This window comes from Eumetopias jubatus, unplaced genomic scaffold (assembly GCF_037043125.1).
Source record: "Eumetopias jubatus isolate StellerSeaLion01/CBP00866 unplaced genomic scaffold, mEumJub1_p1.0 scaffold_10, whole genome shotgun sequence".
Lineage (NCBI taxonomy): Eukaryota > Metazoa > Chordata > Mammalia > Carnivora > Otariidae > Eumetopias > Eumetopias jubatus.
Genome location: NW_028274816.1, coordinates 121,611,638 through 121,634,371, shown reverse-complemented (window position 1 = coordinate 121,634,371; position 22,734 = coordinate 121,611,638). Strand labels below are relative to the sequence as shown.

The following is a 22,734-nucleotide window of genomic DNA, read 5'->3' as shown; positions in this document are numbered from 1 at the left end:
AGGTAGTGGGTGGGCTATGGGAGAACCCATTAGGCTGGCCTGGGAAGGCCTCTTTGAAGAAGTGCCTGGGAGCTGATACGTGAAGGGTAAGTACAAATTATAGGAGTCAGACTTGGAGGAAGGTCTTGTGCAAAGGCCCTGAGGAGCAGAGCACAGTAACCTGTTTTAGGAGCTGAAGTTAAACCTGTGTGGCCAGAATGCAGTGAGCAAGGGGCAAAGTGGAGTGACATGAGGCTGGGGTTGGAGGGCAAGAGAAGGGCCGATCACCCAGAAGCCCATCAACCAAGAGAAGGATTGGGGACTTCACCCCGTGGTTGTTGGGAGACTGTTGCTCAATTTTGAATAGAGTGGGATGGCTAGATTCACATGCTAAAAATAAAATAAACAATCAGAGATGGAAAAAAACCAACAAAACCACAAAATAGTTGGACCTCCCTGCAAGGGAAAAAAGAGATTTGAACAAGGATTTTCATGTTATAGCATCTACCCCAATGGGAATAATCTACTAGCAGAGCAAAGAATTATGTACAAAAATATTCATTATAGTTAAAAAGACCCAAACCACTCTGGCTGTTGTGTGAAGAGAATAAACATAATAAATCTGTAGTGTTTGCTTTGAGCTAAGCAGGACAAAGGCAGGTCCTCAGCCCCAAAGGGACCAGAAGCAATGATTCTCAACTTTGGTTGTACTTTAGAGACACCTGCAATGATAGCCAGCTTCCAAAAGGCCCCCCAAAAGCCTCACCTCCTGGTATACATGTCCCTAGGCAGCCCCTCCCACTCTGAATAGGACTATCCTATTCAATGTAGCCAAGTGGATATTGTGGAGACAATGGAGTGTGACTTTAAGGCAAGGTCACAAAAGACACTGTGGCTTCTGTCTTGCTCTCTCTTAGATCACTTGCCCTGGGGAAAGCTAGCTGCCATGTTGTGAGGATGATCAAATAACCCTATAGAGAGCTCCATGTGGCAAGTCATCGAGGCCTCCAGCCAACAGCCAAGTGAAAGAGAACCTCTTAGGAAACAGATCCTCCAGTCCCAGCTAACATCTTGATTGTAACCTCATGAAGGACCCTGAGCCAGAACCACTAAGCCACTCCTAGATTCCTGACGCACAGAAGCTGTCAGAGAATGCTTATCTATCGTTTTAAGTCATTAAGTGATCTGTTGCAAAGCATTAGGTAATCAGTGTTCCTAGGAGATTTTAAAAATACTGATGCTCAAGCCCCATCCCCAGAGATTCTGATTCTTTTGGTCTGGGGTAAAGTCCAGGCATTGGTGTGTCTAAAACCCTCAGATAACTCCAATATACAACCAAGATTGAGAACCACTGACTAGAGCACTGGGTAGGTCAACAAAGAAGGCTTGGGTACAAGGTATTGCCTCAATTTCCAGAGCTAGAACTTTGTTTATGCTGAGGGTTCTATCCTGGAGGAGGCAAAAACCCAGTTTGTGGATCAGAGCCCTGGGTCACTGTGGACTTACAGTCAGGTTCCCTTAGTGTCCACAGCTTCTAACCATGGATATCTAAATTTCCCTAAGGATACAGGTCTATAGAAAGGAATTGAGTGGCATTAGCTGAGAGGAGAAGAGAGGTCCAGAACCAAGCAGGTAAATCCACCTTTTACAGACAACAGCTTTGACCCGTAAACCCTCTCTGCAGTCCTACACGTTTGGGATGAAGGTGTGCAGGATGCCCCACTGGAGTGACGGACAGCCATCCTGCTTCCTCCCTCCTGCCATTGTGTTTTCCTCCAAGACCCCATTCTTGCCTCTGAATATGTTCTTTGAAAACTTTATGAGCAATGATGACAGCTGATTCCGAAAACCTTTGTGCATCCCCGAGTTTCCATGGTTAACGGGACATTGTTCCTATCTCTGAACAATAAGTCAGGGGCCCGACAGTCTCTTTGCTCTCCTTCGTGTTACCTCCCTGATGAAACCTGCAATAAAGTAATTAAAATGATTGTAAAGGGAGTCCTAGGAGATGAAAGATGCTGATGAGACAGGCAGATGCTGTGAGCTCACTCAGCTCTCTCAGCGCTGCATGCCAGGGGTGACTGGGCTGGTGTCCTGTGATTCGCCTAAGAATGGACACTGGTACCAGCTGCATCTGTGTGATACCTTCTGAGCACAGAAGCACCGATAGACATTGTTTTGAGCACCTGTAACATGCTAGGTGTAGGAGATACAGAATGTAGTAAGATCCTCTTCCTGCTCTCAAGGAGCTCTTAGCTTGGTAGAAACAAATAAGGGAAGAGATAATAGAATGTGATGAGTACTGCACTTGGGGACCCATGATAGCCCAGATGAGGCACTGCACTTGGCCCAAGAAGTCTCTGGAGGAAGTGAGATCTGAGGTGTTTTGTTGCCTGGGCAAAGATGGAGGGAAGTCAATACAAGAGGAGCAGAAAGTACAATGTACAGGTGTAGGAGCTTGAGGCTTTTCAGGGAATTGCAAGCATCTCCTCGAGGGTCTAAATATTTTCTTTGGATCTACAGCTTAGGATTGTGGCCCAAAGGCAGCTGGCGAGCAACACCTCTTTGAGTACCAGGCTGTACATGAGAGGCACACAGTGGGCAGAATTGACCATTTCCCATCACCCCACCCTGCTGCATACCCAGATACTACTCTCCCTTTTCACCAGCTGCAGATGACCCTCCCCTTCATTGCTCCAGCCTGATGATTGCTCCAGCCCCGTGCTCCAGAACCAGGACTTTGATTTGCTTGACCCACTGAAACCCTGGCTGCTAGCCAGTTTCTTCCTTCTGTCTCCTGCCTATGTCTTGTTAAAACTGGCTACCATGTAATCAACATTTCTGACTTTATCAGATGGGCCTTGGGGCCTTCTCTTATGAACCGTGTCCACAGGCAGCCTTAGCATTTGTAAGTGTTTTACTGGACTAGGAGCTGGACAGAGTTGGCCCGGGGAGGGAGAAACCCAAATGCAGGAAGGGATTCTAGGAGACACATCTGGAAGGGACAGAGGCATTAAGAGTAGAGCACCCCTGGGTGGTGCCTGGGTGGTTCATTTGGTTAAGTATCCAACTCTTGGTTTTTGTTCAGGTCATGATCTCACGGTTGTGAGATCGAACTTCACATGGGGCTCCGCACTTAGTGTGGAGTCTGCTTGAGATTCTCTCTCTCTCTACCTCTTCCTTCCCCCTCCCCATGCTCTCTCTCTCTGTAGAATAAATAAAAAAATCTTTAAAAAATAAAGGAGTGGGGAACCCCGGATTCCTATGGGGGAAATGTGTTATATGGAGTGGGGCGTTAACCAGCATAAAACCCTGGGTAAGAAGGTAAGAGGCTCCTGGGTATTTTCTACTTCCTGTCAGTGGCCCCAGAAAAGGAGTCACAGTGTAGATGCCTTCTGTGCATGCAAGGCCAGGAAGATTGTGTAAATGGGTCATCTGGCCAATGAAACCAGGGATGGGGTTGGCACAGAACAAACAGGAGAGCCCACATCCATCTAATGGGAGATGCTGCTGCTTAGTCCCAGCCAGTTGCTGCCATGTGGGAATGCAGGTGCAGTGTAACTAGACATTGGAATCTCTTAAGATAAACCAAAAATCTGGATTCTTATGGAAAATAATTGCCAGTTTGTTCACATAAAAACAAACAAAAAACACCTATACCTAGAAAAGATGAAGGCAACATGGTTTTTGAATTTCAGCAATTTCCCCACATAAGACAGAGCAACTAGAGACCAAAACTACAGACAGTGACAGCAAACCAGGTGATGAGCTACTCCCATGAACCCTAAACGCACAAGTAAGTGGGGACAAATCACTAAACCCCATGCCCTGCGTGGTCTCAGTATCTACGTGGGAGGCAGCAGAGGGCGTGGTCAGGTACTTGATGGAGCCGAGAAAAGAATCATACCCAAATAGCCAACAGATGCTCCCTGGGAAGCAGAGAGGTGGGGTAGCAATTTGAAAACAGCAGTTGAAAAACCGGAAGTTCTGCCCAGGTGGGAGAGTTTTATAGTCATGGGGGGAAGGGAAGAGACACCTTTGTAATTGCTCCAAGGAAGGCTGCCAAAGAGACGCGGTAGTCCCACTCCCTTTTGGGGGCCGGGACAGGGCAGCTTGTGTCCCACTGGAGTTTCGGGACTGTCTGCTGTGCAGGGCTCAAGTCCGCCATATTAATAAAGAGACAGGAAAGGTTGGCACCACCCCCCTAGCCCCCTTACACACACCAGTGTTTCCCACCGGCCTCCAGGACTCCTCTCGGTGGCCCTTCCCCTGCCTCGCTTGCCCAGCCTTTGTCAGAAGGAAGCCTAGCAGCAAGGGCCTCAGAACAGGTTCAGGACAGGGCTGAATGAGGGGCTGGGGAAGGCCGGCCAATTGTGCAGCTGTGGGTTGTGTTACTACCCACAACACGCACGTGAACATCGGCCTCCGCAGGCTTCCTCTGGATCCTGGACGAAGAAAAGCATGGGCTCAACTGCTTAGGTGCAACAATTTTGTGCCAGGAAGACACTTTTCTTTGTTCAAAGCACTTTGAAGTCTCCTGTTTTGACTCAACAGGACAAACCTGATGACTTAAAATGGATGCCATTCCAACCAGTTTAGATTTTTGTACCCATTGAGAGTCCATGAAACTCAAGTTAAGGAATCTTTTGAAGAACAACAACAGTTGTACTCCAACAGGACCGTCTAGTTTAAGATCAAACATTAGTAGTCAGCAAGGACTACTTGAACACTGTTAGGCTTTTAAGAATCCTATGGCCCCAGAAAGAAAAAGAGGATAATTGAATTGGAAAAAGAAATAACAAGCTTAAGCAAGACAATGAAAACTTGCTTACGGAAAGAACACAGAACAACAGGAGGCTGGATCAAAGCCACATGCCTGGTGAAGAATCTGGAAGCAAAGAACATATTACCCAAGCGCACATCAGAACACATTTTACCAGCTGCCTTAAGCAGTCTTCCTTTGGAAAGTTTCAAGATTCTTGAACAAGATCAATAAGATAAAATGTTTCCAAGTCTCTAAAACAGACCAAGAGTACCTTCATTTAAGATTAGCTTGCTTAGGACTTGATGCCCATTCAAAGGTAAAAATATTTAAGGAAATTATGCCAAAGTTGGGTATTTGATAAAGTTTTACTTGAAGTAACAATGACTGTATAATTTATGAAGACTTGATTACAAAAAAGGATGGAAACTTTCTATGAAATTTTTATTTGAAAAAGAATGAAAGTGCTTTTCATGAGAATTATAGACTTAAAGATTTTGCCAGGAAATTGTATGCTTGCAAGGTGTTTGTGGTTCTTTTTTTTTTTTTAAAGATTTAATTTATTTATTTGACAGAGAGAGACACACAGTGAGACAGGGAACACAAGCAGGGGGAGTAAGAGAGGGAGAAACAGGCTTCCTGCCGAGCAGGGAGCCTGATGTGGGGCTTGATCCCAGGACCCTGGGATCATGACCTGAGCTGAAGGCAGACACTCAACAACTGAGCCACCCAGGCGCCCCTCTGGTTCTGTCTTTTAAAACTACTTTTAGGGATGCCTGGGTGGCTCAGTCAGTTAAGCGTCTGCCTTTGGCTCAGATCATGATTGCATGGTCCTGGGATGGAGTCCTGCATGGGGCTCCCTGCTCAGTGGGGAGCCTGCTTCTCCCTCTGCCTGCCGCTCTCCCTGCTTGTGCTCTCTCTCTCTCTCTGACAAATAAATAAAATCTTAAAAAAAAATAAAACTACTTTTAAAGAACTGTTTTTGACATGGGTTTAATTTCTATTAGAAAACAATTTTTTTTCCCCTGTACCTTTTGGGATATTGCATTCTTTTTTTTTTTAATAATTTTTTATTGTTATGTTGCATTCTAAATAAGATGCTAAGTAGGAGTTAACCAACATAAAATATGACTAAAAAAAAAAAGAAAGAAACTGGAAGGTTCTGCCCAATCTACTAGTGGGTGAATGCAAGGGGTCTGTGGCAATGTCTGAAGGGATGGAGCAGTTCAGACCCTGTGTATGTTGAGAAATGACCAGTCAGGGATCCCCAAAACAGGGTCCACGTACTGACGAGAAATTGCTGGGTGTGGGACCAAAACTGAGTAGAAGAGGAGTAATAGAATCAAAAGAAAGAGAAAGTCCATATAAAAATGGGGTAGGTGAACAGAGCCAGGAAATCTCAGAAGGTGAGCTGCCATATTTTTAAATACAACACAAAAGCAACCAAAGAGAGAGCCCTGTGCAGTTAGAAAAGCTACCCTGAACGAGGGCCTCCTTCACAAAGTTCAGGAAAACTGCATTTACTTAAAAAACATTATAAAAATGTTGAGGGTGAAAGCCACACAAAATTATTATTAGAACAAAGAGAAAAAGGAACATAGTAACATTTTTATAGGTGGCGAAAGTATGCCAGAAAGAGACACCTACAAAACAAATAAAAACTGTAACCTAGGGCCGCCTGGGTGACTCAGTCGGTTAAGCGTCTGCCTTCGGCTCAGGTCATGGTCCCAGGGTCCTGGGATCGAGCCCCGCATTGGGCTCCCTGCTCGGCAAGAAGCTTGCTTCTCCCTCTCCCACTCCCCCTGCTTATGTTCCCTCTCTCGCTGTGTCTCTCTCTGTCAAATAAATAAAATCTTTTCATAAAAAAAATCTGCAACTTATTACTTCAAAATGAGCTAAAAAAACATTAAGGAAATGACATCATCATCCACATAAGTGAGAGTCGTAATAATCATAACCTCAGAAGTCACATGACAAATCAGGAAAATGTTAGAAGAAAAGATAAAAGTCATTTCAGAAATGAAGACCCAAACTAGAGGGAACATGAGAATAAACAGACATAGTAAAGAATGCCTTACAGATAGAGAAAGTAAAAAGGAAGAAAATTGTTAAGACTAAAAATAAGTGGGGGAAAAAAAGAAGATAAAAGGAATGTGAGAGAAAATGAAAATACTGAAAGAGGCATGGACTATCTTATATGTAGCAATAGGGGTCCCTGAAAAACAAGACCAAAGCCAGGGGAAAGAACAAATACTAGAAATTATGATTTCAGGAAACTTTCCTGAAATAACAACAATAATGAAAGATCTGAACCTACATATTGAAAGAACACATGCATACAGTGTACCTGAAAAATTGAGCCTGAATGATGCAAAGCAAGATGTTTTGGTAAAATTGCTGTACTTTAAGAAGAGAATGATAAAGCAGAAGACAATTACTTAGGCATGTAGCCAAAAAAAAAAAAAAAGAGGAAATGGCTTATAAGGGAAAGAAAAATGAGGTTATCAGACTTTCTGACAATATGTTTTATATTGGAAGACAATGAAGTAATGTTTTTAAAGGTACCTTAGGAAAGCAAATATAATTTAGGAGTTTTATATCCAGAAAAACTGGCTTTCGTGTACAAAGGGCACAGGTAACTACTATCAGCATGTAAGAATTCAAGGAATGGTGTTCCTAGGAGCTCTTCCCGAGGGATTTACTAGATAACAAGCTTCAGAAAACCAGAGATGTTGGTCTGAAGGACTGTGGATGAGCATTACCACACAGCTAATATAAGAGTAAGACTGGGGCGCCTGGGTGGCTCAGTCATTAAGCATCTGCCTTCGGCTCAGGTCATGGTCCCAGGGTCCTGGGATCGAGCCCCGCATCGGGCTCCCTGCTCGGCAGGAAGCCTGCTTCTCCCTTTCCCACTCCCCCTGCTAGTGTTCCTGCTCTCGCTACCTCTCTCTCTGTCAAATAAATAAATAAAAGTAAATAAATAAATAAATACATAAATAAATAAATAAATAAATAAGAGTAAGACTGAATGAGGACCAAAACGCAAGAGAGCATAGTTTGCAAGGCTATATGATTTGGAAAATATAGATACAATACAATTACACAAGTTCAGGGGACAATGAGGGGAGCATATGCAGATTTAAAAAAATTTTTTTATTATTTATTTAAGAGAGAGAGCTGGAGAGAGCACGAGCTGGGGGAGGAGGGGAAGGGCAGAGGGAGAGGGAGACGCAGACTCCCCGCTGAGCGGGGAGCCAGATGAAGGGCTCCATCCCAGGACTCTGAGATCACGACCTAAGCTGAAGGCAGATGCTTAACCCACTGAGCCACCCAGATGCCCCATATGCAGATGTTTTTTCCAATCATTTTCGGTAATCATATTTGTGGTAATAGCATTTGTATTGTTTTTCTGAGACGGTTGAGTGGATAATGTGAGATAAAGCAAATGATTAATCATGGGGAATTCTAATCTTATTATCTCCTGCATCCTTAAGAAACCAGGAGACTCAGTTTGGCAGAAAGGAGATACAGATGCAAGAGGGAAGAGATTAGGTAAAATGCAGGAGTTCTAAATTTGAGTTGAAAGATCTGTGTCTGTAGTATGTATATATTCTAGCTCTGTCCACTGAAAAAGCCTAGAAACCATGACCAAACTAGTAGCAATGAGCATCTCTAGGACACAGATGGTGGTCTTGAAATATTGTTTCCCACCAGAAGGATTCGGGGCTTCTTGAGAAGTGTCTGATTTCATTTTTTTTTTTAAAGATTTTATTTATTCATTTGAGAAAGAGAGCAGAGGGAAAGAGAGAGAGAGAGAGAGCACATGAGTGGGGGGGAGGGGTAGAGAGAGAGGGAGAAGCAGACTTCCTGCTGAGCGGGGAGCCCGATGTGGGGCTCCATCCCAGGACCACAGGATCATGACCCAAGCTGAAGGCAGACGCTTAACCAACTGAGCCACCCAGGTGCCCCGAGAAATGTTTGATTTCAGATTTGAGGCTGGAAACATGCAAGATGTCTGGAATATTTTTCATATTAGATGGCAAAGAGGTTATCCAAGGTCACTAAATTCATGTTAAAGGATTGGGAGGCCAAGTTAAAGTTAACTCCCATTGACCAAAGGTGAGTCTGTCTGAACTGCAGTAAGGTTAATAGCAATGGGTTAAAACCCATCACTTATATTTAAATACTTGTGTTCATAATCATACTTACACATTTATAAATATATAAAGTTTATATGTATATATAATTGGTCAGCTGGGGAAGATGATAGGGAACCAGTTCATTATTTGAAATCTGATAAAGAAAGAGAATGGATCAAGCAAGTATTGATTCTGCTTTTCCTAAAGGGAACGCTATAGGGAAAATATCTCTTGATAGAGGTATTCCAAATAATAAATGGAAAAGAGGTGATTACATTAGAATAGCATTGTTTGTGACCTCTAACAAATGGTTGACTCTAGGCATTGAGTATCAATGGCCACAAGCATTATAAAAGGGAAGAAGGACATCAGTTACCTCTTGATGTACCACTTGTGGTCTGGCCAAAGGGATCAAACCTGAATGTGATCAGGCCTCTGGACTCAGTTGCCCATTTGCAGGAAATGCAGGGGACAGCAGAGCACGTTGAGCTGCATGACCAGTGAGCAATCAGCAAACCCCAGACAGTGTAAGTTGTTAGAAACAGGGAGGGATGGAGAGCATCCTGTAGTGCCTTAAAACACATGCCAAGGTGTTTAAACAGGCAGGACTAAATTCTGGTCCCTAGAGATGCACATTTGGGGGATAAAACTATAGAGAAAACATAAAGAATGGTTTCCTGTAGAAGTCAGAATGTAGTTCCTTTGGAGGGAAGGGGAGAAACTGTGACTGGAAAGGGGCACATGGAAGCGACTTCTGGGGTCACTGGCCAAGTTCTACTTTTTGACCCAGATGGTGGTTATGAGGATCTTATGATAATATATTTTTTCAAGCTATAAATTTATTTTGTGTTTTTCTTTATTTGTTTTATTTTAAAATAAAAAGGCTTATGTTTTAATATACATATCTATGTAGGAAAAAGATAGCATACCCATGGGGCCCCCTTGGTTACTAAGACCTCCACATTCCAATTCTGCCTGGGAGGACACTGGGCATTGGGTCTAACATGAATTCCCAAGTGAATATTCTCCTGCTTTTTAGACAGTTAAAGAGATTATTCCAAAGAGCACGTAGAAGTCATGAGAGTAAATTATGGGCTTTTATTAGGCAGCCAAGAATGAGCTGAATAATAAAATAAGAATTGGCCCCGAGTCGAGGGCTCCCTGCATTTGACATTTCTACTTTATTCTAACCAGGAGCTCTCTGGGAGAGTCCCAGAAAATGTCATGAGAAGTGTATATTTATAATGGTGGCTCAATATTGTTAGGTGAATTCTACCTTAATATACAATATGCAAAATGTCATGGTAATTGTGATATTTCCACCACAATATATATCTCCATCACAATTAGGATTCTTCCCTTTAAAGGTAAGTTTGGCTTCAAGACTCCTTTAAATAGCAGCTGGGCAGGAGAAGGTAAGCATTTGTTTACAGAACTGTAATTGCTTCACAGTGTGGAGGGAGGTGTGGGCTGTTCAAGGATTGTGCCAGCCCCTGGGCAAACAAGGCATAGTTACACAGAGGGGACCCATGGTTGGGAGGGCCAAGATGTGCATAACAATGCAAAGAATTAGGGAATGCCCTGCATTTCCTACTCAGGCCAAACCCCCAACTTTTCGTCTTCATTAGCTTGGATCTTCACACAGTAAGATAGAACTTAGGCAAAGAAAATCAGGGTGTTCAGAATTTCTGAATCACTATGTTGAGCACATTTTCTCATTATTCAAATTAGTCATAAAGGCTGTTTTTGCTATTTTGGGGTTCTTTAGCATCTGAATTCCCTTCCTATGTTTGGAGACTTCTCTATGGTATGGAATTTGGTGAGAAGAAGAGACTGTCTCTCACCCTAACAGCTGAAAAGTCCAATGACTCATTTTTCCAGTCTCTTTTGTGGTTAGGAGGCAGGCACAGGACCTGGGTCTGACCAATCAGAAACACTCACTCCAGACTTTGTGGCCAAGAAACAATGATGGTGGGGAATTCTGGAAGCAGTAGTGGAGGGGTGCAGTGGCATCCTGTTTCTATGGGTGGGTTGGCAGACTCATTTGTGTGAACTTCAGTGTCTTGGGTTCAATGGTGGCAGAAGCAGGGTTTTCACTGGCCTTGTTCTAGAGTGTGGGCTATCCTGCACAGCCTACCTGTATTCCGGCTAATTTTCTGAAGATGATTCTATTCTACAGTCTTCTTGGCAATTCTTTGAGCAAGGCAGTCTTTCAACAAAGGTCTTCTCTGCTTAAATCATCAGGAGCCTTTCCTTTCCCTTTCCCTTTCCTTCCTTCCTTCCTTCCTTCCTTCCTTCCTTCCTTCCTTCCTTCCTTCCTTCCTTCCTTCCTTCCTTCCTTCTTTTTTATAACTTCAATTTAGAAACCTGGCTGATACCAAGGTTTGAGGCAATGCCATGATAAGCCACTTGGCATGAAAATGGACAAGGCCTTCAAAAAAGGTAGATAAACCGATCTTCATGGGAAAAGAAGAGAAAAAAATATATATATATTTGGGGGGTTGAAGAAGGAGTGGAAAGAAGGATGGAAAGAAGAAAGAAGAGAGGGTATGGAGTTGAAACAATATAGGGTGAAGGACCTGTGAATATTCCCTGAGATAGCTTAAGAGCATGTTAAGAACATCAAAAGTTCTATGTACAGTTGTTCTAAGTGTTCTAGTGTAGATTACTCCCTCTTCCTTCGCTCCACAAGGTGTCTAGAATAAAGTATACTCTATACTCATCACACTCTGTGTGAGTGGGGTTTTGGGCATGTGGAAAGCAAGGAGAGGGTGAATTTCACAAATGGGTTGTATGAAATCACACAGAGGACCTATGAGAAAAACTAGGAGCCCAGAGTCAGAGGAGCACAAGAGAATTTAAGTCTGGCTGTACTTTATACTTTCACCTGGAATGAATGAGGCCTCTGGTTTTTTCACATACCAAGATGAACTATTGTTGGTTTTTTTTATTAGAGATATTTTAATAGATATGTAGTGGTATCTCATTGTGATTTCAATTTGCATTTCCCTAATGACTAATGACATGCAATATCTTTTCATGTGTTTATTTACCATTCTTTGGTCTCTTTGGTATTATAACTACCCAAATATTCTGCCCATTTACTCTTTTCTTTTGAAGATTTTATTTATTTATTTGAGAGAGAGAGAGCAAGAGCACAAGGGAAGGGGGAAGGGCAGAGGGAGAGGGAGAAGCAGAATTCTCGTTGAGCAGGGAGTCCCACTCGGGGCTTGATCCCAGGACCCGGGGGATCATGACCTGGGTCGAAGGCAGATGCTTAACCGACTGGGGCCCCAGGCTTCCCAGGTCTTTTTAAAAGTAATCTCTACACTCAATATGAGGCTCGAACTCACAACCCCAAAATCAAGAGTCAAATGCTCCACTGAATGAGTCAGCTAGGAGACCCTCTTCTGCCCATTTAAAAAAAAAGAACCGTTTGTCTTTTATTTTTTTATTTTTTTACGATTTTATTTATTTATTTGACAGAGAGAAACACAGTGAGAGAGGGAATACAAGCAGGGGCAGAGGGAGAGGGAGAAGCAGGCTACCTGCTGAGCAGGGAGCCCGATGCGGGGTTCGATCCCAGGACTCTGGGATCATGACCTGAGCCGAAGGCAGATGCTTAACTGACTGAGCCACCCAGGTGCCTCAATTTTGAGCTAATTTTTGTGTATCCTATGAGGTAAGGGTATAAATTTGTATATTAATATCCTCCTTACTCCACTGAGCTGAGTTGGTACCTTTGTCAAAAATTAATTGACCATCAAGGAAAGAACTTATTTTAGGACTTTTATTTCTGTTCCATTGACTTATATATCTATTCTTAGTGTGGCACAGTACCATACTTCCTTAATGTCTGTAAATGTATACTAAGTTTTGAAATTAGGTAGTCCAAATTTGTACATTCATGAAACAGTTCTGTTTATTTGACATCTTTTGCATTTCTATATAAATTTTATAACCAGCTTGTCAATTTCCTAAAAAAAGAACCTTGATAACTTTCCTGGGTTTGAGTTGAATCTATAGATCAATTTGGAGAGAATACTGAGTCCTTCAAACCATGAACATGGACTATCTCTCCATTTATTTAGATATTTAAAAATTTTTCTCAGCAATGTTTTCAGTGATCAAGTTTTTTCTTTTTAAGATTTTTTTTTTATTTGACAAAGAGAGAGAGACAGCGAGAGAGAGAACACAAGCAGGGGGAGTGGGAGAGGGAGAAGCAGGCTTCCTGCAGAGCAGGGAGCCCAATGTGGGGCTTGATCCCAGGACCCTGGGATCATGACCTGAGCCAAAGGCAGATGCTTAATGACTGAGCCACCCAGGCGCCCCTCAGTGATCAAGTTTTGCACTTCTTTTGTTAAATTTATTTTTTAAGTATTTTACTTTTTTTAATACCATTGTGAATGAGATTATTTTCCTAGTTTTATTTTTGGATTGTTCATCACTAGCATGTAAATATGCAACATTTTGAAAAATTGATCTTGTATCCTGCAGCTTTGCAAAATTTGTTCATTAGTTCTAGTAGTTTTTTTTTATAGATTTCGTAGGTTTTTCTACATATAGGATCATACTCTAATAGAATAAAAAGTGTTACTTTTTCTTTTCCTGTCTGTGTGCTGTTAATTTCCTTTTCTTGCCTTATTACAGTGGCTAGAACCTTCAGTATAATACTGAATAGGAGTAATGAGAGTTAATATCCTTGCTTTTTCCCTGATCTTCAGTGGGAAACATTTAGTCTTTCATGGCTAAGTATTAATGTAAATTATAGGGTTTTCATAGGTATCTTTTATCTAGTGAGGAAGTTCCCTATATTCTTATTTTGTTGAAAAATTTTTTTATCATGAATGGATATTAGATTTTGTGAAATGCGTTTTCTGCACCTATTGTGATTATGTGGTTTTTGTTCTTTATTCTTCTAATATTATGTATTACATAAATTGATTTTCATATGTTAAACCAATCTTGCATCTCTGGGACAAATCCCACTTGGTCATAATGTATAATCTTCTTAATATATTGATTAATTCAGTTTGTTAATATTTAAGACATTTTGCATTTATGTTTATACAGAATATTGATCTGTAGGTCTTCTTTTTTGTGATGCCTTTATTTGTCTTTGGTATTAGGGTAATACCAGTGTTATCTAATGAGTTGGGAAGTATTCTCCACTCCTCTATTCCCTGAATGAGTTTAGGGAGGATTGGTATTATTTCCTCTTTAAAAATGTGATAGAATTCAACAGTGAAGCCATCTGGGGCTGAGCTTTTTATGTGTGTAAACGATTTTTAATTATTAATTCAATTCCTTTACTTGTTAGAGGCCTATTCACATTTTGCATTCCTTTTTGATTCAGTTTTGGTAATCTGTGCCCATTTGCCTGGCCTTAATCTGCAGAATGTTTTGCCATGTGCTGTGCAGCTGCTTATGTCTCTGCTCAGTTTTTTAAAAATTTATTTTTATATGTTAGCTTGTCATCTTACAGCCTTTTTTTCCCCACCTAGCTTAGTGGTCATCCAATGATTGGGCAGAGTTTGTGCTCAAACACCTCTAGCCAGTATGGCTACCACCTTCTGCAGGTGGATCTATGTGTGGGCTGGGGAGTGCACTTAAAGGTCATGCAATTTTCAACTTTGCCATGGTTTTTACTTTTCACCAAGCACTTGCAGATCCCTGATGTTTGAACAGCCAGGTCAGGCATGGATGTATGGAGAGCTTATCAAGCCCCCTGTAGTCTCTCATCTCTCATTTCCAGCATCTCCCTGCTAAACTTCCGGCTAGTTCTTGGGTCTGTGGTTCACCTCACCTGCGATCTCAACCTGAGGCTAGGAGAGCTGCAGTTTCCCCATTCGCAGCTGGCTCAGGCTTTGCCTTCCACTCTGCATCAAGTTGGCCCCCTCGGGCAGTGAAGCTGCCAGTTTTTATGGCCAGCAAGAATGCCCTAAACTCCTGTTGTTCCTACCTACAGGTCCAGAGTTTTCTTTCTTTCTTTTTTTTTTTTAAGATTTATTTATTTATTTGATAGAGAGAGACAGCGAGAGAGGGAACACAAGCAGGGGGAGTGGGAGAGGGAGAAGCAGGCTCCCCCGCTGAGCAGGGAGCCCAATGCGGGGCTCGATCCTAGGACCCTGGGATCATGACCTGAGCCGACGGCAGATGCTTAACGACTAAACCACCCAGGCGCCCCGAGTTCCAGGGTTTTCAAATGTGTTATTTGCCTTTGGCCAATTTCCAGAGACTGGAGATGGTTGTTTTTGACAATTTTGTCGTTTTATAGCTGTTTTTTTGCAAAGAGGATTTGTTGACTTCTTCACTCCTCTACAGCCGGAAGTTCCTTTAGTCTTTTAAAAGGCTGAGTGTGTGACCTCTCAGCTAAGCTTCTCCTTATTTTGAAGGTGCTATTGGGCATTTGGAAGCCAGAGTATAAGCCTTTTTTTTTTTTTTAAGTCATCTAGAAATGATGCCAGGGAAGGTGTGAGTTGGGGTACTGGAAAGACTGAGAGGCGGAGAGAGACTAGGAGGTGATGGAAAGAATGAGGAGTGAATGGGACAGAGACACAGGTAGGCAAGAACTGAATTCATGGGCTATTGGAAAATATGGAACTCAAAACCCTTAAGAGCCTACTTTTCCTACCCTTTATGCCCAACCTAATAGCCACTGTTTCCATTGGTGTTTCTCCCAGGGTCCTCCCTGGTTTGAACTGCCATTCTTCTGGGGAGTAGGTAGGTGTTAGGGTAGGATGGGAATGTGCCGACTATGCCATGAGGAAGGTAGGGTGGCAGGGAATTTTGTGTCACTGGGAAATGGAAATGGCCTGCATGTCAGCATCAGCTAAGCGGACTGGAGTTGCTGACTTCACCCTTAGCTCTAACTTTCAAATAAAGATTTGGTCCTGATACTTTTAAACCAGGGGGTGGGCAGATTATAGCATGCAGCCAAACGTGGCTTGTCATCCGTTTTTGTAAATAAAGTTTTATTGGTACTTGGCCATACCCATTGTCTCCATATTGTCTATGGCTGCTTTTGCACTACATGCACAGTACTGGGTAATTGTGAGAGACTGCATGACCTACAAGTGTAACATATTTATTATCTGGCCCTTTACAGAAAAAACTTTGCCACTCCTATTTTAAATTAAAACTGTAGTAGATAACCTCCTTGAGGCATGACAGTGTGGATAGAGCATCACACATACAATCAGAAGATGGGAGGTGAAGATTGGGCTATGCTACACATCAGCAGTGACACCCAGAGTAAGCATTAGCTGTCTGGGCACAAATCCACTGGAAAATGGGAATCAGATGACTTTGTCACTAGTGGTTGTTGTTCAAATGAAACAACCATATGAGAAAGTATGCTGCAAACCATGCAGCACCATACCTATGCTGTTTATTTTGATGTTTACAGAACACTCATGTTGACCTTCTAAATCCCCTATTTGGATCCATTCTTCTTGTGGCCTGAATGCTACCTTATGTACTTTTCATGAGAAGTGTGTGGTATAGCATTTTCTTAGGCACTTTCCTTGATTTGAAGAGGGAGCAGGAGACCATTTCTATTACAGAAGAGAGAAAGATGGGACAAGAGAACTCTAAGAAAACAAACCCCCCTGTGTCATAGGCATGCTGGTCAGCAGCCAAGGAATGGTCTGAAGGCCACTTTTCTTCCCATGGATGTCCCTGCTGAAGAGGACAAACATTTGAGGCTGAATCTTAAGAATTATTTCTTTTCCCTTCAAGAGCCTGAGCATGGTAAACCATATTACACCAGCAAGGGTAATTTCAGTGGTTGACATGAAACTCAATTTTAGGTGAGAGTTTATTAATAATTGTAACCCTGAGTTATAACTCAGAGCCTGGAATTCCCAGCCTCTGTGGCTACAACAAGAAAATGACTCTTTTAGGCACTTGGCCAAATTAGAGAGAAAGATTAGAATTCTCAGTGTGGATTCCGGCTGCAATGCTGAAGTCATTTGTAATCTGGCAGAACTTCTTAGTTGGGGAGGTTGCCAGTCTCCAGGTTCAGGAGATAAAGGCCCATTTTCTTCTCCACCTTGGTGTCTGCAGGTGAATTACTACAGAATGAGCTGTGATCCCTGCTCACTTTCTGCCTGCCCCATGAGTTCAAGTCCTGGCGTGTGAATGCACAAGATCCAGGGGAGTGCTGATTGCGTGTAATTGCCTACAATCACATGGCAAGGGAGGACTTCTGAGAGTCTGATGGGGCCAAAGAGGTGAAGACTAAGTGCATCTGAAGAAAAGCGGAATCAGAGTCTGTCCCCGGTGTCAGATGTATCCTGGGTGGCCTGCCTAGAGATGCCATTAACAAAGAGGAGTCAAGGGGTGCTGTCAAAGGAGGGTGTGCTTATTGGTATAACTATTTGTCAAAGAACTACTGGAAATGGAGAAGTCAGGAGACTGGAACTAAATAGCCAGAGGCAGGCATAAACAATCAGATCTCCTAATGAGAGGGACTCGGCATCAGGGACAGAGAGATGAGTGAGGTTCATTAGGGAGAGGAAAGCACTAGAAGTGGTTGTGAGTGGTCAAGGCCGGGTTGTTCAGAGCGGGACCTATGAACACTGGGTGTGATTAGCTAGTTCCCTTTTGGTTGAAAACAGAGACTGGCTCTGGGAAGCTTCAAGAGGGGAAAAGAGAACGGGAGACAGTTCCTGAAGGGATAACTGGAGCATCATGTAGAATTGAAGGACTGAGATGCTCGCCAAGAATAAACCCCCAAAGATAAACCAGCATGGGGAGTTGGATTATCATGAAGAAACCAGACATTTTCCTCTCTCTGACTCTCACCTCCTACTTCTCTTTATGTCTCCTTTATTTTTATTTTTCACTGCCAAATGACATTTTTTCCTAATCAGGCTGTGGCTACTTGGAGCTCCTGAGTTAACACGTCCTCTGTTCTGGCTACCCGAGGAGACTGAGCGAAACCTCCTTTGCACGACTCTGATTGGCCCAGTTCTGGTCAGGTGACCACTGCTGGACCAGTCACGTGTGGTTAGGGTCCACATTGAAAAGGCACTCAGCTCCTGGGGTTAAAGATGGAACTTGAGAAGCAGTAGTTCTCTGAAGGAAGAAACCTTCTAGAAAAGAGAAAAAAATGCTCCAGAGAAAGAATAATAGCTCTCCATGACACCAGGTGTCCTACACGGTGATTTCTCTATCTGTGTCCTGCGAGGATCCAAATTCATGAGGGCAGATTTTTTAAAAGGCTAAGCAGAAAGGCATAATGTGGTGAGTGTTCCTGCCCTACTCCTAACCATCTGATTCCCAGCCTCCTCAAAGAACAATCCAGTGGGCAGCAAGGCCATTCAGAGGATGCAGTGAAGAAGGGCCACTGTGGAAACGAAGAACTCTAGAAGTTGTGGCACTGGGCTCTGGCCTGGAGCAAGGCAAGATGCGGTCAGTCCCACCCCCTCCTGCTCCGTCCATCAAGCATTCTCTCTAGGAACCGTTGAGACTGAGGATGGGGAATTGGGGCCACTGTTCAGAAGGATGCGGGGGTGATGGACAGCTAGGTGACAGCTGGAAGAATGTTTGCAGCTGTGTTCTTTTCTTTTTTTACTTTTCCTTTCTGGAGTAGATGTGGGGATGTGCATTTTGCTTTTAGCGTTACCTTGGACTTTGGGGAGTTGAGGGGACCACATGGGGACCGAGGAAAAGACAGCGGGAACCTGGCTGCTGAGAGCTAGTTCTGGCAGCAGGAGGCTTTCTGGGAGTGGGTGAAGGTGGCCTTGTCTAGCCTGGTTCAGCATGGAGGGAAATGGAGTGGGATTTGAGCTATGGGGGACCTGCCTAGAAAAGAGTATATTTGCCCTGATGTCTCCTGACTTGTCCTGCAGGGTGGGGATTCCCTACTTTTTCATCACCTTTGCTGATGTGCACTCACTATAGCTGCCTGATTCCTGGACAATGGTGCAGATGAGCAGAGCTGAAGGAATCACATAGGGACCACTTTGAAATGCGTGGAGAGGACTTCTTGGAGCAGAAGATGCCCTGCCATAACTATGTGTGTGAAATGAATTCGCATTCCCTCCTCTGGTCATCCCCACTTTTCTCTGACTCTCAGAAGACAGAAGCCATTTTATTTTTGTTCTAAAGTATTCTTTTCTCTAGCTCTTCTATCAGATAATTCATAATTTGACTATAGTCAAACACATTAACACTATGTAAAGAGAACTCCCTGCATGTCATTCACTCAGCCAGAAAAGGTCTGATTTGATACCTCATTCCCCAAATGCCCCACTCCAGGGATCTACCTGACTCATTTCTACTCATCTTTCATGTCTCAGCTCAAATGTTGCTTCCTCTGGGAAGCCCTCCTGAGACTGTCTTCCTCCCATAATACACCTGCATTACAGTACATAATCCATTATATTATAATTGCTAATCTATGCTGTTGTTTCCCCCATCAGACTGTGGATGCCTGAGGGCAGTGTAGTGGGCTGAGTGATGGCCCCAAAGATATCAGGTCCTAATCCCTGGAACCTGTGAGTCTTTCCTTATATGGTAAAGCTTCTTTGCGGATGTGAGTAAATTAAGGATTCTGAAATGAGGAGATGATCCTGGATTATCCCTGTGGGTTCCAAATACCGGGATAAGCGTCGTTATATGAGAGAACCAGGACACACAGAGGAGAAGGCTATGTGGGGATGGAGGCAAATATTGGAGTGATGTGGCCATAAGCCAAGGAATGCTGGCAGCTACCAGAAGCTGGAAGAGGCAAGGAATAAATTCTCCCCTAGAGCCTCTAGAGAGAGTGTGGCTCTGCCAACACCTTGATTTCCACCCACTGAAACTGCTTTCAGACTTCTGGCCTCCACAACTGGGAGCTAAGAAATGTCCATTGTTTTTAGTCATCAAGTTTGTTGTCATTTGTTACAGCAGTTATAGGACATGAACATACGTAGGGACCATGTCTCTTCATCCCAGTACCTTGCACATACCCCAAACGGACTGGGTGTGCAGTAGTTGTTGAATGAATGAATCCCCTAGAAGGCAACCTTTGAACCTTGTCAAAAGATGAGGCATGTTGAGGGGAGGGGAGCTGGGTCAGTTCTTGGTTCTGCCTCTCAGTCATCCCCACTTCCCAACACTCCAGTTGCCCTATCTTTAAGGTAAAGCAATCATATCTGCCCAATAGTATGGTTTGGTGGGTTAAATGCAATGGTGGCTAGGAAAGCATTTTATAATCAGAACATCACTGTTTTTCTCCTCCCTCTTGCCTGGCCCTTCCTGCCCCAGGCTAAGGATGACACAACTAACACAACTAAACTATCTCTTTGCCTGGGAATGTCTGTGCCCAAACCACAGTGTGTCCAGATGAGGAAGAGCTTGATGATGCCTTCAAGTGGTGCACTCAGCTCATCATAATCTCCCTAGAACCAACTGTCTTTCTCCTCCCAACCAGCTTTAGAAATTCTTGCTGGTTAGGGACAAAGACCTACTCTAAGACAGTCATCATCTGCAGCCTTCTGGGCTTCCACGCAGCTTCCTGATGCCACCATTTTATCACCTATTTGCTTATTGTCCTCTGGGTAGCACACTCCTGGCATAGATGCCTCCAGAGACCTCATTCCTATTCAACATCCCTGTTGGAGTTACCTGGACACAACTGTGTTTTCAAAGCAACTCCCTCCACCACCTTCCCAGGAAAATATAGTGAGTCACACGAATTAATGTTCTAGGTAACTGGAAACCACTTTTTTAGGATGAAAAAAAAATCAGAGTTGCTCATTCTAATGGAAAGTTTTCCAGATATAGAGCATTAAAGACCTTCTTACTCTTTGGATCAGGAATTTCACACCTGGGTTCCAAAGGTACAAAAGGGATTCACAAAATAACTTTATTGTTGCATTTTCTGAATAAGCTGAAGCTTAAAAACAGCTGAACCATCCAAAATAAGGGGCTGGCTTAATAAATTGTGGCAAGCAGCTAAATAACTATTTTAAACACACTAGAAATAATATTTAGATATCTATTATATATGTAATATGTAACATATACATTATACATATAAATTATATTACATATATAAATGCATATAATAGATTCCTAAATATTATGTCTTCTTCTTTTTATGACTTCTCAGCAAAGCTCCATACTCACATATCCAACTGCTATCCTGAAATATTTTCTTATCTGTTTTACTCTAGGACTCTCAAAATCAACATGTCCCCAAATAAATATTTTTTCTATTCTGGAAAACTGTCAGACTTGCAGAAAATTTTCCAGTCATACAATAAACTCTCAAACACCCTTCCTCAGGATTGTTGTTAACTTTTGGTCATCGAATAGAAAGTTTGATCCCCACCCCCCCCTTGCAATCTGCCCCTTTCCGGGGCTCCAACTCTCAGTTCTCAGCACCTTTCTAAACCTTGTTGATCTTGCCTGGGAGCTGTTTGAGATCCATCCCTCTTCCTCTTCCCCCTACATAAAACCAACCCCCTGATCCTGTTAATTCTGTCTTAAAAATAATTGAATCCCTGCACTCCTCTCTAATCCTGCTGCCATCCCTGCATCTAAGTGACCAACATTTCATTCTCGGACTGTTGCAATTGCCTTCCAATTGTGTCCCTCCTGCCCTCTCTTTAATCCATTTTTATTCAAAGTAGCTACAGTTTTAATTTTGAAATACATCCAATTGTATCAGTTTCTTGCTTAAAATTCTCACAAGCTTATCCTTGATGGCTTGTTTGTTATTATCCCTGACCTCTTTCATGCCACTCAGAACAGGTGAGGTCCTCTGTTCTATACCCCCACACCATTCTCTTTTCCCTTCTTAGCACTTCTCATAATTATCATCACAGAGTAATCCATAGGCATATTTGTTGCCTGCCACTCTCCACTATAAGTCCACAAATACCACATTAATGGTATTAATTACTGCTGTATCCTCAGAACCTATTCAGCATCACCTACATAGTAGATACTTAACATACATTTGTTACATGAATGAATACATGGAAGAATTAATGCATCTCTTGTAGTGAGCAGATTTTACTCTGCTGTGAAATTAAAACCTGGAAAACAAGTTTGAGTTGTATGTAAACCAAAAGCAAAATAAATAAATAAACAAACACACATTGACTGCCAACCTATTTGCATGTTAGGATTCAGATTTTGCACCACCTACTTGCTTAGAAGTAGTGAGGACTAGTAGAAGGAACCTAACTTTGGCCGTAATGCAGATCTGGGCTTGACTTCTGGCCCTGTCCCTGGTTGTAAATCTTGGGCATGATCTTGCTTTCTTTGGGTCTCTGTTTCCTAATCTATGAAATGGATATATTAATATCTATCTCAGAGGGCTGCTGTGAGGTTTAAATAAGATGGCCTCGCTCTTGTTCCTATCACTTGCTGTCTGGTAGCTTTGTAAGGAGTTGACACATCCTCATGCTGTCCCTCTTCCCCAATAATTTGACCTGCTCAAAATCTAAGGAAATGAAAAGCTTGATGGTGGAGTTTGGTTTCATATGTTACTTGTCTCTGAGAATTGATGTTTTCTTTGTTGGGAGAGGTGTGTGGGCACGCATGTGTGTGTGTGCATGGGCGTGTGTTTGCAATGGCCTTTAGCCAGCAAGGAAGAACCAGGAGGTTCATGTGTATGGTACATCTGTAAGGGACTCAGGTTTGCTGGACCAGAACCTAATCAAGATTTTTTGTGAACACCATCAAGCTCTTTATTAATGAAGCCCCTCCAAATTAGACTACTCTACATGTCAGTATTTAGCACAAGAAAGGTAAAGTCTCATGAAATATCAGGGCCTTAATGTCTCATCTCACTGCATAAGTACCGTGACTCCTTTCAAGGGCATGTTGTTAGCATGCTTTTCAAACAGG

At 42.8% G+C, this 22,734-nt stretch overlaps 1 protein-coding gene and 1 pseudogene across 1 annotated transcript in view; one reads left to right on the top strand and one right to left on the bottom strand.

The window, feature by feature from the left end:
* The window catches only part of ASIC2 (acid sensing ion channel subunit 2), a 1,093,638-nt gene that overhangs the window by 430,494 nt on the left and 640,410 nt on the right, over positions 1–22,734 (bottom strand). The gene's annotated exons all lie outside the window — the stretch shown is intronic.
* Positions 4,325–4,975, top strand: LOC114213844 (THAP domain-containing protein 2 pseudogene; annotated as a pseudogene).